Below are 16,343 nucleotides of genomic sequence, written 5' to 3'. Positions count from 1 at the left end.
CACGACAAGATCATAAATATGCTTCCGAGAACACACCAGGATATTTGTATAGGATTATCATTAGGTATCAGATGAATACTATTTCATCACATGCTCTCTGCGGAATAGGATTTGATGGTTACACACTTATGATAATAAGAATTATATCTCTATTGTAATACTACTGCTTTGCGAGTAAGATCTCAAAAATGTAAGTAAGTGGTACTTTTATTTTTGACATAGTTCAGATTTTTTAAAACTTAGTTAAGAAAAGATTGCAGTTGCAAAGTTCTCCATGATCGTAAACATATCTTCTTTACTTCTGAGACTACCTTAGTATAGTCATATTGTGCTCGGCACATTGAGAACATAGAGTCATAGACATTTCCCACTTTGAAAACCCCAAATCTGAATTAATTTGATATGGAAGAAAAGTAGCAGTCTTACATTTACAACCATCTGAGAAAGAGTGTATTATTTTAGAAATATCATTTAAGTACAAATTTTACATTGTGTGAATTTAAGAACATATGCTAAAAAAATCTCATTTTGATTAGACTCAAATCCCTTGCTGACAAAAAAAGAACAAAATGTAATGAGAAGTTTTATGTTTTACTTAGGCCACAACCTTATTAATTCCCCTGGGAACTATTTGCAATAACATATACAGTGCAAATCATGATTCCTACTTTAATAGTTCCTCTCTTGTGGACAGCTTCCATTCTAATAAATCTCCTCCCAAGTAAACTCAAAACAGGAGAGAGAACTCACTGTGAGACAAGGCCACAATATTTTGCTTACCCAGTCAGTATCCAACTACTGTGACCCATAAATGTAATCCTGAAAAAAAGAATAAAATGAAACAATTTAGCACATATAAACCATTGATTTATCTTCTGTGGATGGAGCTTTTATGTCACTTCAGATGTCATGACTGATAAGTCTAACTTATTGGGCTCCTACTTTTATGTGATATAACCAAACCAGTCCTCAACAAATTAAACCCTGATTTACCAGGAGAATCTCAACAATACATGTTTGTAAATGGCACTACCATGAACCGACACCCCTTTCTAAAGTAACTGCTTCCCTGTGAAAAGGGGATAGTTAGTACTAGCAGATTCTTTTAGAAGCAAATCTACACTGCACTAACTTTGCACAACTTAGCTTTTCCGAACTCTTGCAGCTCTTATCCTCTCTTAATTTACTTGCCCATAGGTTGAGGGTTTGGACATTACCTCTGTGCTTCCCTTTGCAGGTTTTCACGCTCCAGGGCTGCACTGTACTCTTTTCTTGCAGTACTCTAGTCCACTGTGTAGGAACCTCTATCTACTCCAGAAGCCATGACATCCATGCAGTCTGTGACTGTATGTACTTTCAATAAATTTCTCCATGCCTCAGATATCCACCTGAATATTCCAGGAACTGAGTGGTTTATACTGGGACTAATCAGATTAAAATCAACTTGTGGAAGTCTAACTGTGCCAACCTTCTGAAATGACTTCAAGCACTCGCTCTCAAATTTCACTCATTTCATAATCTGAGCCAAATATTGTGTGAGCTTTATAAGTCCTTCAGTCTCTCTCCCAGCCCTGCCTTCCTGGTTGTTGGCCAAGAATCAGGGTCCATTGACTGAGTTTTTCCTCAATATCTATGATCACAATTTAAAATAGACTGTATGACCAGTGTCTGACTATCCCAGACCTTTTCCATAAATAAGTAAAGAAGATATATTTTTAGGGATTCTATAACTGCCTCAGTGTAACCTCTTTTGACAGTGTCCTCACTGCTGCTGCATTGCCTGTGCCTTGGCTGCCTTGGTAAAGGAGTCAGTTCATTTCTATGAGGATCTGAATAAGAATCCCTTTGTTACAGGAACATCTGGGTAGCAACTACTCCTGGTTACAACTGTCTCTTTTCAGGCTGAGTGGACTTGCTCCACAAAGGAGGACTTCCTACAGTGGTGCTTGGCTGCAGACTCAAATTTTCTTTGATGATGATTTATATCCAGATGGCTGTTGCCTCCACAGACTAGAGACTCCCAGTAGTTTACCTATTGATTGGTAACATTATTATTCTGCAATATGTATTTCTTATTCAGAAAAGAACACACAGGTTTCAGACCGTAAGCATGGCTTTTCTGTCCTCCAGCTCTCTCAGATGAAGGAGAGACCTGTATCTCTGGCGTATCTGAGGAGTACCTCAGGGGTCACCCACCCATCCAACCTCTACAAAATGTAGAAGAAAAAAGTTCTGTGTTTTGGGAAGAAGTCCAGCCAGGGATTCTCCTCTCCTAGCAAAATGATAGTTTATTCCTTAAATAAGTATCTTCTTCCTCAGTCCCCACACTCAATCATGCACTTACTGCAAGGCAGAAAGCTTGGAGGAAGACCACAGACAAGGTATAAACCACCATCTACTTCTCCAGATGCACTCTCCTTCTCCCTTCTACAAAGAAAACCTTAATGCAAGGGGGAAAAAAAGCTCACCATTGAAGTCCATTGAAGACCTTGACCCTGCTGCTAGCTGACCATCCTCACTTCTCTTCTATGCCTTCCCCTGTGGTGATTCTGGGATAATTTCAGCAATGATTCTTTATAAAGATGCCAGTTGTGAAGGCTTCTGGGAACACAAACCTCTCAAGGCCACAGAGCTGCATGTAACCATGCCATACGGCTCTGCGAGGCTTTAGGGGAAGCCTAAGCTGGGGAGAACAGGGTGTATGTGTCTGTGCTCCCACTGTGCACAAGTTTCAAAGGCTTCTCCTGGTTGCACTCACACCTCCCCAGCCACATGTTTCTAACCATCTGTCTTGACACCTTCAGAGGAGGCAACCTTTAAAGGGGTTGCCTCCTTCTCTCTGTTTTTGACAAAGACTCGGAACACTATCCAACTGAAAAAAAAATCATATATCTGTTTTGAAATAATTGTCTTCTCTGCAGAAGAAAACAGTTCTACATATCAAAGAAAGGAAAACATCCACCAGGAGCAATAAAGTATATTAGTAAATAGAGGATGGACTACTGCCACCTCTTGGCTATATGTAAAGTATTTGAAGAAAGATCAATGTTAATTTAAGAATTGTTAACGTTAAGAACCAAAACAATAGCCTTTCCCTATATTTATTTTGAAAACATCACAGGAGGAAATGGGTTGTGTCTCAGCAAAAGAACAGATATGTAACATGGTGAGACAGAATGCCAGCTGTGCTACCAAGCAGGCTGCAGCATCTCAGTGAAAATCTCAGCTGCAACAACTGCAACATCTGGACTTTATCTCATATAAAACCAAAACTATGAAAAACATTTCTTAGAAAATCTGATTTCATAGATGCTACTTCCTTTTGTCAGATTCCATTGTCAGTGCAGTCTGGAACAGTTTTACAAAATGTTTGTTAGTGATTATGAGCCTTAGAAACCTTGAAGTCTATTTTTACTGCCAAATTTGTATCCTCAAAACATACAGCTGTGTGTGCAAAATGGCCATTGAGCTGCTCAGTGCTTCATTCTTTGCTGATTAAGATGCAATTAAAAACACCAGTATTCAATGTGAACACAACCAAATGCCTGACAAATGTAAGTTAGATGCAACCTATTAAAATGCAAGCTGAGGATTCTCAATTTTTCATGTATTCAATAGGTCATCAGGGAATAGAAGTCTGCAGTATTTGCCATATATTACAACTTTACAGAGCAAGAAGAACTGCAATTAAGTCACAAAATAGTACAAAGGTACTATGAGCTGTTCCACAGATACAAACATTTAAAATCATTTTGCAATTAGTAACATTGCCTCTACAAGACTGATAGATGAATATTGATACTAGCATTGTTTAGGAAATGTTTCTTGTCAAAACTTTTCATTAAAAAAGAATACTTCATCAAATTTTTTTCTAATATTTTGACATGTAAAAAATGAAAAATGTTTCAGCTTCTGACAACTAAAAACAAAAGCATTTCAGATGAGTAAGAAGTAGTGTTTAAAAAGAAGTTAAATGCTTTCTCTATAGCTAATGAAAATATTTACTGAGTTTTTCACTATTACTTTTTGGATCAAAATCTGAAAAAATGGAAATAAACATTTCAAGTGGAATTTCTATCTTGAAGACAACTCTTTTTTAACAGAAAATTTGCAATCATTTACAGATACCTGTCCCACACTTCATAAAGACAATAGGCCCAGAATTATAAGGAACCTAAGTAAATAACATAAATGAAGACAAACATTGTTTATCATATCCTTTTCCAGAAAACCTTGAGCGAACAGATTTGATCCAAGAGCTTCCATAAGGGAAGCGAGCATTTGGGTGCAGTGTGCAGCTCAGATTTTTCTTGTGGACAGGTAAGAACTATACAAATACTAACTCCTTGTCATTTAATCCTTTTATGGTACAATATTCCTATGGGTATTATTCGTTTAAATAGTTTAGAGGCCTTCTAGTGGAAAATATTATTTCCTGTCAGAAGTTGGCAGAATTTAGTAGAATACTAGGGCACATATGCAGCTCTGCGAGTGTGTCTATAAAGTTAACGGGTGTATTTTGAGCCTAGAGGGACCTCTGCAAACTGCTCATATTGAAATAGTACCAGAGGCTTTCTCAAACTTTCAACTCCAATCCTTGCTGTACCCATCCTCAGTGATGTCAAATACACAAATTGGTGTGAGTATATCTTTTGTTATGTCTTGGATTTCAAACCACAATGCTAAACTTCTTCCTATAACTGATGGCATGCATACCCCTGAAGGGAAAAAACAGAGACACCAAGAGCAAGAGAGAGAAAAAGAAAAACCTCTTCCCAGTGACCAGCTGGGAAGAGAAGCAATGGGAGTCTCGGGATGGACATCTTCTCCTGGGCATCCTCCCTACTGCAGCAGGCAGTCTCTCCCACACTATTTTTGCTTAGTAGCTATACAGTTTTCACCAGGACACGCTCACACTGCCTACCTGCTTATGATGCTATAACCAGAGCACACTCCATCAGTTGCAGATGTTGCACACCGATTGACAGGGAAGACATCTTAGTAGGGAGTCGTAGACTAGAAGCTACAAGACAAAAGGTGAGGAAGAGCAGGATGATTTAAACAGCAAAGGCAGTCACTTTCCACAGGAAACCCTTCTTACCAGTGGAGGTGAAGCAGTAATGGCAAGATGAGTGAAGGTGTTTTGACTGGGTTGCCTACACTGTGATGTGTAGACAGGCCCATGGGGAATGACTACTTTCTGCATATTCATGAACACGTCTTGTGTTGCTTTGCTCCTGACTTAATGATTTGTCTAAAAGTGACCACAGGAAGTAAAATGCTTTTTGGTTTTCATGTCTATTTAATGATAAAGGAATCATTCTGCTTGTCCATTTTATATGTGACTACCAAGTTTCTTTAAATAAAATAAAAAGAATTCCCTGCATTTATAGAGCATTTCTGAGTTCTCCTTATCCTATTTTAAAGATGGGAAGACAGAGGCATGAAGACTTAAAGAAATTTAGCTGAAGTTATACAGTTGCAAAACCAAAAATAAAGTTTAGAGTGCCAAAATCCCCAGCTAGCATGCTTCCCATTTCAAGAAGTGCTAAATTAAGAGATAATTTCACATCCAAAAAAAAAGAAAAAGAAAAAGAAAAAAAGAAAAAGAGGAGATAGAAAATTGCCAGGTCCTTTTGCAAATATACTCTTATAGAAAAGAGATTCTGAAAAAATTGTACAGTCACAAAAGTCATGGGAGACAAACCACGGAATAGGCAGGCAAGATTTTTAATATTTTATGTTAAGGACAGTCCTTGAAATATCAGGGGGTAAATCTAGCTTCAACCTCAGAATTAAATTGCTAATGGCATGTAACTGTACAACATGCTTTATGCTCCTCAGCAAGATCTTACTAATAATCTATTTCCTCCTTTTTGTTTTTTATTTCCTTTGCCCTTCTACAACCTGACACAGAAAGTTATTCTTTCTGCATGACTGTTTTTCAAAGAAATTTCCAGCAAAACAAGTGTCTCTACTTCCAAATTATACAGATAGCATTATCGTCCCTTAAATTGAAGGAAAATAGCATACAAACAAGATGGAATTTCTCTACAGTTCTTTAGACAGGTGTGGTTCTGAATATTTACATATAATGTTTCTATTCTTTTTCTTGCCATAATTTTGCGTGCACTGCATATATTTGATGAATCTCTCATCCTTAGCTTGCTACTCTGACTGTGTCACTTGCAATCTCTGGTCATCACCACTTGTTTCTCACTTTAGTCAATACCACTTCACTGCCATTATCAGCCTCAGGTATTTTCTTTCTTTTAATTTTCATGTATGTACTGGTGTTACTTGAAAGTGAAGCTACGGATTCTTCTGGGCTGCCCTGAGGTGCCTCACTTTCAGATGATGTCGATGCTCTGCCTTCTGTACTTGCTGGTTGCACTTGGCTCCTTTCATTATTTTCTGTTTCTTGTTTCCTAGTGAGCAACAATGCAAGAAACTTAAAGACAGCCACTGAGTGAAGTACACAAAAAGAGAAAGATTTGGTATCCCCAAAGAAAGCGTCAAAGCTGGAATTGCTGCAAGGGAAGGCAAGATCCAATGTCAGAGTTGGAGTCCAATTAAATAAAAGATACAATCTAAAAAGAAGAAAGAAAGAGATTAGAAAAAGGAAGAAAGAAGGGAGACCTCAAATATATAAACATTCAAATAAGGTTAAACATTAGGCATTCATTTAAATGAGCCCACATATGATAATCCTGGCCTTCCTTGCTTGTCAGTTGACCTATACAATAAACTTATAAAAACAGTTTGTACTTATTACATACCAAAAATGATCATTTAATAATGCTATAACTTTTAGAAAGGAATATTCAGAATTAACTCTCTTTCTAAAGAATGTGTTTTTTTAATATATTTCAAATATACTTTTGGCATTTATGTATATTTTCATGCTGTAAAAAATGTCATTGCTCAGTCTTTCTTGAGGATATCACTTATGTATATATTTCTGAAATCCCAAGGATTTTGTTTAATTTTTAACCTAATACAGCTGGAGCTATCAAGAAGCTGAAATAAATTGTTATTCTTATATTAAGACTGGTTTTATGAGAAAGAAAAGAAAATTCTCCAAACTAGAAAATAATAAGGTTTTTCTTATTTCATAAACAATAAAACAGGTCCCTTTTTCATTACTTTTTCATCGTATTTAAATAAAATTAAAATGTCATTAAACATTTTAATTGACTAAAAGCCTGGGTTTGATAGTCTAAAATGTGGATTAAAATGCTGATAATGAGCATTAGTAGCAAGTTTTTCAAGATTTTGTTCATTTTCAGAAAGAAAACACTTTTTAACTGATGTTGAGAGACATTTAGCAGTAAGGCTAGGAAGTCTAGAAGATATTGTTACCTTCATTTCCCATTTTTTTCTTGTGACATCAAGCAAATCACTTTAAACTCTCAGAAGCCATCAAACTTAATACATCTCAGTACCATAAGCCCCTTTTGCATTTGTTCAGCTCACTTCTGCTCATCCCTTCTTTTGGATAGGTGAAATAATATAGTTGCATACAAATAATTTATGTGTAGTATATATAGTACATATAAAAATAATTTGCATTAAATTTTGGAGTAGAAAAGAAAATTAATTTTATATAAAATGAGTGAAATAGTTTTCTAGAATTTTTGCTATGAACTTTAATTTGTGAAGTATTTTGAACTCTATGTAGGTAAACATATGAAACTACTTCATGTTGTTATTTATAAAGTGACAAGGTGGCACTACAGTCTAGATCAACATTAACTTTAGACATGAACAGAAAATAATTGTAGGAAGTTAATGAAGTTTAAATGGCCATGTAATTTCATGCATTATTAATGCAGGATTTTGACTAGTTAATACAAGAGCAGCAAATTCATATTTTAAGTAATCTTCCTCTTTAAATCTGACAGCAGAAACCAAAACAGAATAAGATCCAGAATCACCCCAAATCAGAAAGGTGTCACCTTCAAATATCTGTTTTGATCCACTCCCAATTACAGTTATAAGAAATATTTTCTAACTAATATGGATCTTTACAAACTTTTTTAATCTGCTACTCACAAATGTTAAACATTAAAATGCTAAGTTTTCAAGAATGAGTATTTGAGAATACTTCATAACCCAAACCAACGTATAAAACATCTCTATCATATTCTTTCCTACTCAGTTATGTACGCTACTCTCGATACTGCATTATCTACGCCTATGTTGTCTCTCTGTTGTCCTTTATGTCAAGTAGCTTGTGTCTTGTTAAGATTCCAAGTTGTTCAACTGTAATTTGAAAAACAAACATTACCTCATCATTTTAAACTGAAAATATTGTTCTTCTCTTACACTAGAGAAGTTTCATGTTTCTATCTACTGCTTAGCTCTACTATCTGTAGAAGTCGATGTGTTTCACTAACCAATTATCTATTTTCTGTTTATACTGTAAAAGTGACACAAGTGTTTTAGGGAAAGAATTTTGAAATGAAAATGATAGCTAGACAGAAGGCTAGACAGATGATTAGATAGAAAGGTAAGTGTTTTTCATGCTGAATATAAAATGTAAAGACTGGCGTTCCAAACATTGAACTGAATAAAGTGCATAATATGGTTCCTACTGAACAGAGATGATGCATTTGTTTAATAGTCAGAATTCTGCTCTTTTATACATTGTAAATGTATATTTGTTGATGTTCTTCATTGTGTACATTCACAGATGTAGAGCACATAAGTACATCTTGGTTTGGAAGTAGAAATGCATTAATTCAGCTTGAGAAGACAATTTCACTTTAATTTGTCATAGCATGAGTTTCTCCCAGGACTTATCTATGATGGCAAAAGAAAGTACAAGTTAAAAACTGTAATTTAGCTGATGTGCTCTCTTTTGTGCTCAAAAAATGTTATGTGGGGTTTTATGCTTGCCTTTTACAAAGCTTCCTTATATTTTCTCCCCAAGTCCCCTTTGAATGCAGCTTTATATTGTTCTTCTTTTCTTCTCTCCTTTCAGACAACATCTGGTTTTCTGAAAAACCCTCACATTATAAGTAGTGCTGATTCTAAACCAATCCAACACAATTTAAAAGAGACCTAATCCTGTATAGCTTTAAGAGCACCAGAATTGGTGTATAAACTATAATATTCTGTTCTTCATAAGTTTGTTTGCAAATACAGTCATGCATAGTGGGGCACCATTGATTATGAGACATGACAGCACTAGTGAGAGCTCTAGCTTTAGTTAGCTAAAGTGATTTAATGATGTCAAACCTCAGCCAGTCTTAGTCCTGTAGGTACTGTTGATGAATGAAACTATACTTTAATCCTAGTACATTTTCAAGGAATTTCTGCCACCTATCAGATGAAAATGGAGGACTGTGGCATCACATGTTTCTGAAATTATTCTATGAGACTGAGCAATAAAAGCAGATAAATAATTAGCTGCAGGATTGTTGTCAAATTAATTTTAACTGATATTAACAATGAGTTGTTTGGGATTTTTGCTGGGCTTTGTGTATTATAAACGTACTACAAAAATATTATAAAAATATAATCTTTTGAAAAAGAGAGATTTATTTTTAATATGTATGGTGGCAGCTTGATTGACCAGTATCTTTTATCCATTTTCACCACTGGGTACTTCCTCCCTATTCTTTTAAGGTTTATAGACTATTGTTAAGATACAGTCTTCATTACTCACTTCCTTTCTGATATATGTGGTGTAAAAAACCCCATAACTGCGCCCATAGTTTAGCTTTCTATAACATTTTGTGCTCCCTCTGCAGAGACACAAATGACTGCTTAAGGTGTATGTCAGCACAGCATGCTGACCTTTGCATTAAACATATTCCTTTAAACATACAAATGAGTCTGCTGAATTAAAGGATACTATTGATATACAGTCTACTGAATCAGGTTCTTAATTTGTCTACGGATTTTATCAGCTACAAAGAATTATTTCTTTTAGCTATGGCATAAGAAAAAAATGTGATTCAAACATAAATGCTTTTGTTTGCATTCTTTTAATGTCTTCATCTGCTTAAAGCTGTTGAGGTATAGTATAATTATGAACCAATTCACAGACTGTGTAAAATGCTAGTAAATAATCATCTTTTGACAGTTTCTCCTACCAAAACTCATGATCTTGAGCTAACAAAGCCATGCGTCACATGTTTGCTAAGAACACTTCCAGTCAGTGGAAAAGTGTATGTTAAATAACTTCTGTAGTAGCATTTGAAAATTACATTAAACTGTCAAAAAGTATTTTAGCAGCTAAAATACTATGATTCTGCTTTGTGTCTTCTAGGCCAACCTTCTACAAGGGAAAATGCAGAGCTGTATCACCAGGGGGTATAACTGGCTGGCAGCTGCCACCCAGAAACCCTTAAATGCAGATTATTGCTCTCAGGAGAAGACCTATCTTCCCTATGCATAGGCCTACGGACAGGGATTCATTTTTAAAAAAAACAATGGGTAAAGTCACCCATTTGGCATCCCTTACCAGTCACTGAGAAGTGAATAAAACCTAGTATTTAAGTTAGAAGTCTCCCTGCTCAAGATTTACCTTCATTTGCTCTATCTAAGCATTATCTGCTTCCTGTCTTCTCTTTGAGGTGCACCTTAAGACAGGCATATGCTGGGCCTGCAAGCCTGGCCAGCCCTCTACCACATAATTCAGCCAAAAAATTTCATTCGCATTAATACCATTTGCGCTCAATTAAAATCCACAGAATTTACAACTGCATCTTCTGTTGAATTTACTATTTCACAATAAACAGAGAAAAAAAATGTTCTGTATTTCAACAAATTGACTATGTTTACTCCATTCTCTTACCCCTGTGACCAGTGCAGTCCTCCTTAACAATCCCCAGCCAAGATGAGCAATTTGAATAGTACCACGGGTTAATAGTTATCTGATGAAGATGACGGACCTACCTATAGTGAAAGCAATAAAAACGGATTGCACTGAGCAGAAATTGCTGCTTTTTTTTCTAATGTCCAATCTATTAAAAAGTAGGAGCCTACATTTCATATTTCCTTTACTATTAATATAAATCAACTTGAGTTTAATGGGGAGGAGTCAAGAATCTTATTATTAAAATAGACCTAAATGAATAGCATATAGACAGTAGCTAATTATGTGAGGCAGCTTTTTAGATACATTTACTGACAGCATAACATCCCTCTGGGCATAAATTATTGGGAACACCTCTTTTCAAGATTCAAAGAATGCATGCAGATGCCTATTGCTTAAGACTAAATTTAATCACCTCCTGCTTGTGACCATTTGGCAGCATCAGGAAAGTTTTCTCCAGAACCAGCTCTCTGAAGCCAAACTAATAAAGTGCTAATTAAAGAAAGCACATGGAAGACATGAACACTAGGAGCCTGGAGTAATTGGCTACGAGAAAGACAGAGCTGAAACACGTCACTTTCTCTGCTGCTCCTGATTAGGCTCTAATTCAAATACCAATATTTCACTGCACGTCAAGGTGCTTTGGGACAGATCTCAGGCTTTCTCCATAGAGCAGAGAGTCTGCTATAAACAGTGATACCGGTGCCTAAGGAAAAAAAAAATATATATATATATATATATATATATATATTCATTCATATGCCACCACCATGACAACATTTCCGGCAGTCTGGGCAGTGCACAGAAAGCTTTTCTTTTCATCCCACCTTGGTGAGTCAGAGATCAGAAAGAAATGAAGGACACCACCACTGGGGGGGGGGGGGGGAGTGAGCTCTGGGGTAGAAGCCATCTCCTACACCTGTCACAACTGAACAGCAATTAATCTGAGAAGCCTTTCATCTGCCTGGCAGGAAAGCTGGCAAGAACACCTACTGGCACTTTCCTGAAGAAACGGGCAATACAAAAGTGAAAGTCACTTCCTTCATTTTATTTGAAATGGGTTTATATTGTTGATTTCCTCCTGAGTTTCATATACTTAAGTTTATTGCATTGGCTGATGTAAAATTTCCTTCTTGTTCCAGTTGATGCTAAAGTTCAATATTGTTTCCTGTTTTTCCTGAGAACAAATCCATTGTCTCATTTGTTTAGCTTATCTTTATTTAATAGCCAGAGAAGATATTTGGGGGGTAAACTTATTCTTTATGTAAAATAGGAAATTTTGCAACTAACTGGGTAACTACTCACTTTATGATTCACTACAGCTAATAATTTAAAAGTAAAAAATTTTATATATCAATAATCATACTACATTCCTACTTTAACACACTATCAGGCTACATATTCACAAAGTACATGGTCATCCACTTAGGCTTATGAATTTAACATAATATGGACCCATGTTCAACAAAGCACTTAAGCATATAATTAACCCCACATCTGCTCAACAAAACTAAGCAAATATTTGTATAATTCAAACAGCATTCCTTTGCTACACAAAAAAATGATAAAAATAAGATAATTCTTAATTTTTTTGAGTCAGACAGCATTGCTGTTGTTCAGATTTTCTACTGAATTTTTTTTGTATGTTGTATTATTTTTGTTGAATTACTTTAAATAGAATAACACTGTAAATTAAAAGGTTCATCACAAGAAAACAAAAACTGCAGATTTCTAGAATGATGTGAATCATACTTTGTTACATTAGGTGTGCCATGTCCATTTCTAGTTTAATAGCAAATACTTTTAGATGAAATAATACTATTTCTTTAAAACTGGGAACTATGAATCCAAACTGCACATCCAAAAACATATAAAGGCTGCACAGTCTGTCAATGCAACATGATAAATCACAACCACTAAGAAGAGAAGAGGGCTCTTTAATGCTTCTATCAAGGCATATTGACAAACTTTCTTTTATTGTCTTCTACGGATAGCTTATAGTAGTTCGTGTTCATTTTCGACATCAAGATTTCTCAAGTAATAATGTTTTTTTATAGCCACTTCTTTGATAAAAGAAAGAGTTAAAGCTATTTAAAATATACTTTTAAAACTGTATATTGACCATTAATGAGTGAGTGAGTGCTACCCCAAAATTTTCTTAAATTTTATTGTCTGAGAGTGCTTCTCACATTCGTATTTGTCCTTAACTAAGGGCAGGATCCTTTGAAGACAATTTCTATATCAAAAGACAAAATGAATACAAAGTATATTCCATGAACTTTACAAAATATCAACTTTAAGTGAACTCTAATGGTTGTTGTAACTCACCTAATCTACAGGTTTTTACCATGAGTTGACTGCTAATTAATTCAATCTTAAGGATAAAAAAGAACATTTTCATGAATATGACTCCTCACAAAAATATTCACAAATTCGTAACACCCACTTTGGATGGGACGGAGAGACAAGATATGTCATGATGGTGTCTCCTGTAAGGATCTGTATAAGAATTTAGGAGATCCAAACGGATATGGGCCTCATAGAGCTGGGTCTAATCCTCTCCACTGCCTCAGAACATGAGCCCATAGTTTCCACTTGTAGGCACCTGCCCTGTGAAACCATCAAGTATTCTGGGATAAATTCATCTTAATTTCTGTTATTGTCATGGTTCCCTTTTGTACAAAATACATGGGTACTCTTTAGGCCTCAGGAAATAAAGTATTTCAGCTCCTAAGTGAGGGTCCTAAACCAGCAGCCCAGCAAGCTTCTTTTCATGATCTTGTTCTCTAACTGTATTTTACTTAAATAACTGTTGACATTAGAATAGCAATTCATACTGCAACCAAGTGGTAATCCTTACTACCCCAGTGGTAATTTGTTGTTGGATGACATGGCAAGTTTTGAGTTTTAGGAAGCTGATCTGATGCACCTTGCCACATACTAGCTAATTCTAATACAAAGGGGTTGACAAGAATCTGCAGTAAGAGATAGGAGGAAGAAATGTGACTGTATCTTTCACTATAGCACTGTTTTAAATTGGCTAATGCTGGTGGTAAAGCCCCCTTGTACTGATCGAAAAGTAGGATTCTCCTGTGAAAGCTGGATTAAATTTAACAAGAGAGTTTGACAGATCCCACCCAAAAAGATTGAATATCCTGATAGTGAGGGCACTCTTATGGGAAGTGGGAAACTTGAGTGCAAATTGCTTCAGGCAGAGGAGGGAATTGAATCTGGATCTCAGACTGAGAACCAGTGGCAAAAAACCTCACTCTTCAGTAATGCATTTTCTTTCCTTCTTCTGTAGATGTCTATAGTTTGATGCTTGGTAAAATGTTGCGTGAAGATTAGAAAGAAGTTTTCAACAGCAAGAAACCCAAAAAACTGTAAACAGAGTTTGCATGAAACTCATTTCTTCTCAATATTTCATTTTGGCAATGGAATCAAAAATGTATTACTCTCACAGGTTTAACTGAGAAAATTAATGCATTTATAAAGTCTATTCTAGCCACATCACAAGTATTTGCTACAGAAATGTTATGCAGAAAAGAGGAGAAAAACAAAGTTCAAAACCTTGAAATATCAGAGCAGAGTACATTTCAGCACATTGCAGCTGGTGAGGTAAATCTTGATGAAATTTTTATATCTACTCTTCACCTATACTATAAGTCTGAGGAGCATATTTTGTCCTCTCTATAACAAATACTTCTTTATATGTATACAGTACTGACCTCACACCAGAATACTGCAGCACTAAGATGAAAAATGCAAGTACCTCTCAAGCACTATCCCAGATCATTTAATGGGCTGTTTTGGCGTTCTCAGAGTAAATTATTGTAGCGGGAGTGTGAATGTTGAATGTGAATGGATAATCAGTAAACTATTCCTATTATCAAACTAAGGCTGGCACTTACCTTCTCTTCTCTATTAGTAATAACAAATGTGGGTTTTAAAACCAGTAGCCTTTTAGATTCTGCCTGTTACTGTTTCGTCTTTCGTATATCTGCTACTGAATCACAGCCACTCAGCTGCATTATAGCCTCCCTGGAGATTAGGCCAGCCTTGTTTTTCTCTTGATATACAAAACTTTGTAATGCCTTTATAAACTACAGGGAAAAAAAAACACAAAATAAAGCCAATGTAAGAATAAAAAAACCTATCAGCATTCTTGATAATTATGTGAATAGTATATTAAGATCATGTTTATTGGCTTACAGTAATCAGTATGTAAAGAGGAGGCAGTAAATCAGGTTTTGTTTTTTTTTTAATAAAACCCTAAACCCAGACCTTAGTTCACTAAAAGTGCCAAATAAAGGATAATTTGGCTTTATTTTTTGTTTTCTTTTCTTCTGAATTCACATATGAAATATCATGAAAAATGGGACAAAGCATGCTGTGCACTTCACTGTTCTTATCCAGGTTAATACTGTAAGTCCTATTGACTTTGTGAGAGCAGGAATACATCCATTAAAATCAAATAGTATCTGAAAAATTGCTTTTAATTTTAAACCCAGACATTTATTAAAACATGCTCATTTAGTACCATGATATGTACACCTAGAAATGCAAAAACATCTCTGCGAATATTAAAAATACTGCCTATCCATGTACCTGTAGACTGGATTTTCAAATTGCTGTTATGTACAAATGCATTTCTGGCATCACAATCAAGGCTGAACCTACAGAAGAGGTTTGCTAATTTATTCCATATTAATTGTGTAATAAATATGAATAGCAGGATTAGATTAGATCAAGAAAACTATTCATTTTTAATAATACATGTTATCCTCAGTGTGTTGAAAATAAAAGAACAAAAATCTTATTCAAAATATTTACATAATGCAGTTATTGAGTCAATTATGTGAAATTTCTTGCAATTTTGGACCCTTTAAATTGCTATTTGATGCATGACTAATGCTTTTCAAACTAGTCATGAAGTGATTTTGACATGCTATACAAGGTTGCTTCACTACTTTTTTCCTCTCCCTTCTTCAAGATCTTTATTTTAGTAATAATGATAAGTTTGGAAACTTTCTTTTCTCTCATCATCCTTATTTCTTCTACTATAAAATTCAATTGATTTCAGCAGAATTACTCTTGGGATTCATTCACTCCATGGTCTTTAAAGCATTTCACAGAAGACGTCCCCCATCACCAATTATTTTTTGGTCTACTTATTACAGTTTGAATTATGGACATGAGCTCCAGACTGTAGATATGCAGCGATCTTTTTTGACCTGTTTTCTGCACTACACTTTTGTACAGACTGCTTTTGGATACCAGTGGTATATGTACGCACAGCCTGAAGTGATCATTTGGGACAAGATGTTTAGTGTCAAAATTTTTTTATTGTAACTTTTCAGTGTATCAGATTTCTGGAATGGTTTATACATAGAAGATTAGATCTTCTGTGCTGTGCTGTGCATGTGAAAGACTGCTTTTGCATGGCATAAATGTAATGTTGGTTTACAATGGCAATGCTAGTCTGTAGTACAGATCCTAATGCCATACCCATAGG

The sequence above is a fragment of the Apteryx mantelli genome, chromosome 2 (assembly GCF_036417845.1).
Source record: "Apteryx mantelli isolate bAptMan1 chromosome 2, bAptMan1.hap1, whole genome shotgun sequence".
NCBI lineage: Eukaryota > Metazoa > Chordata > Aves > Apterygiformes > Apterygidae > Apteryx > Apteryx mantelli.
This window is presented reverse-complemented; position numbering follows the sequence as displayed.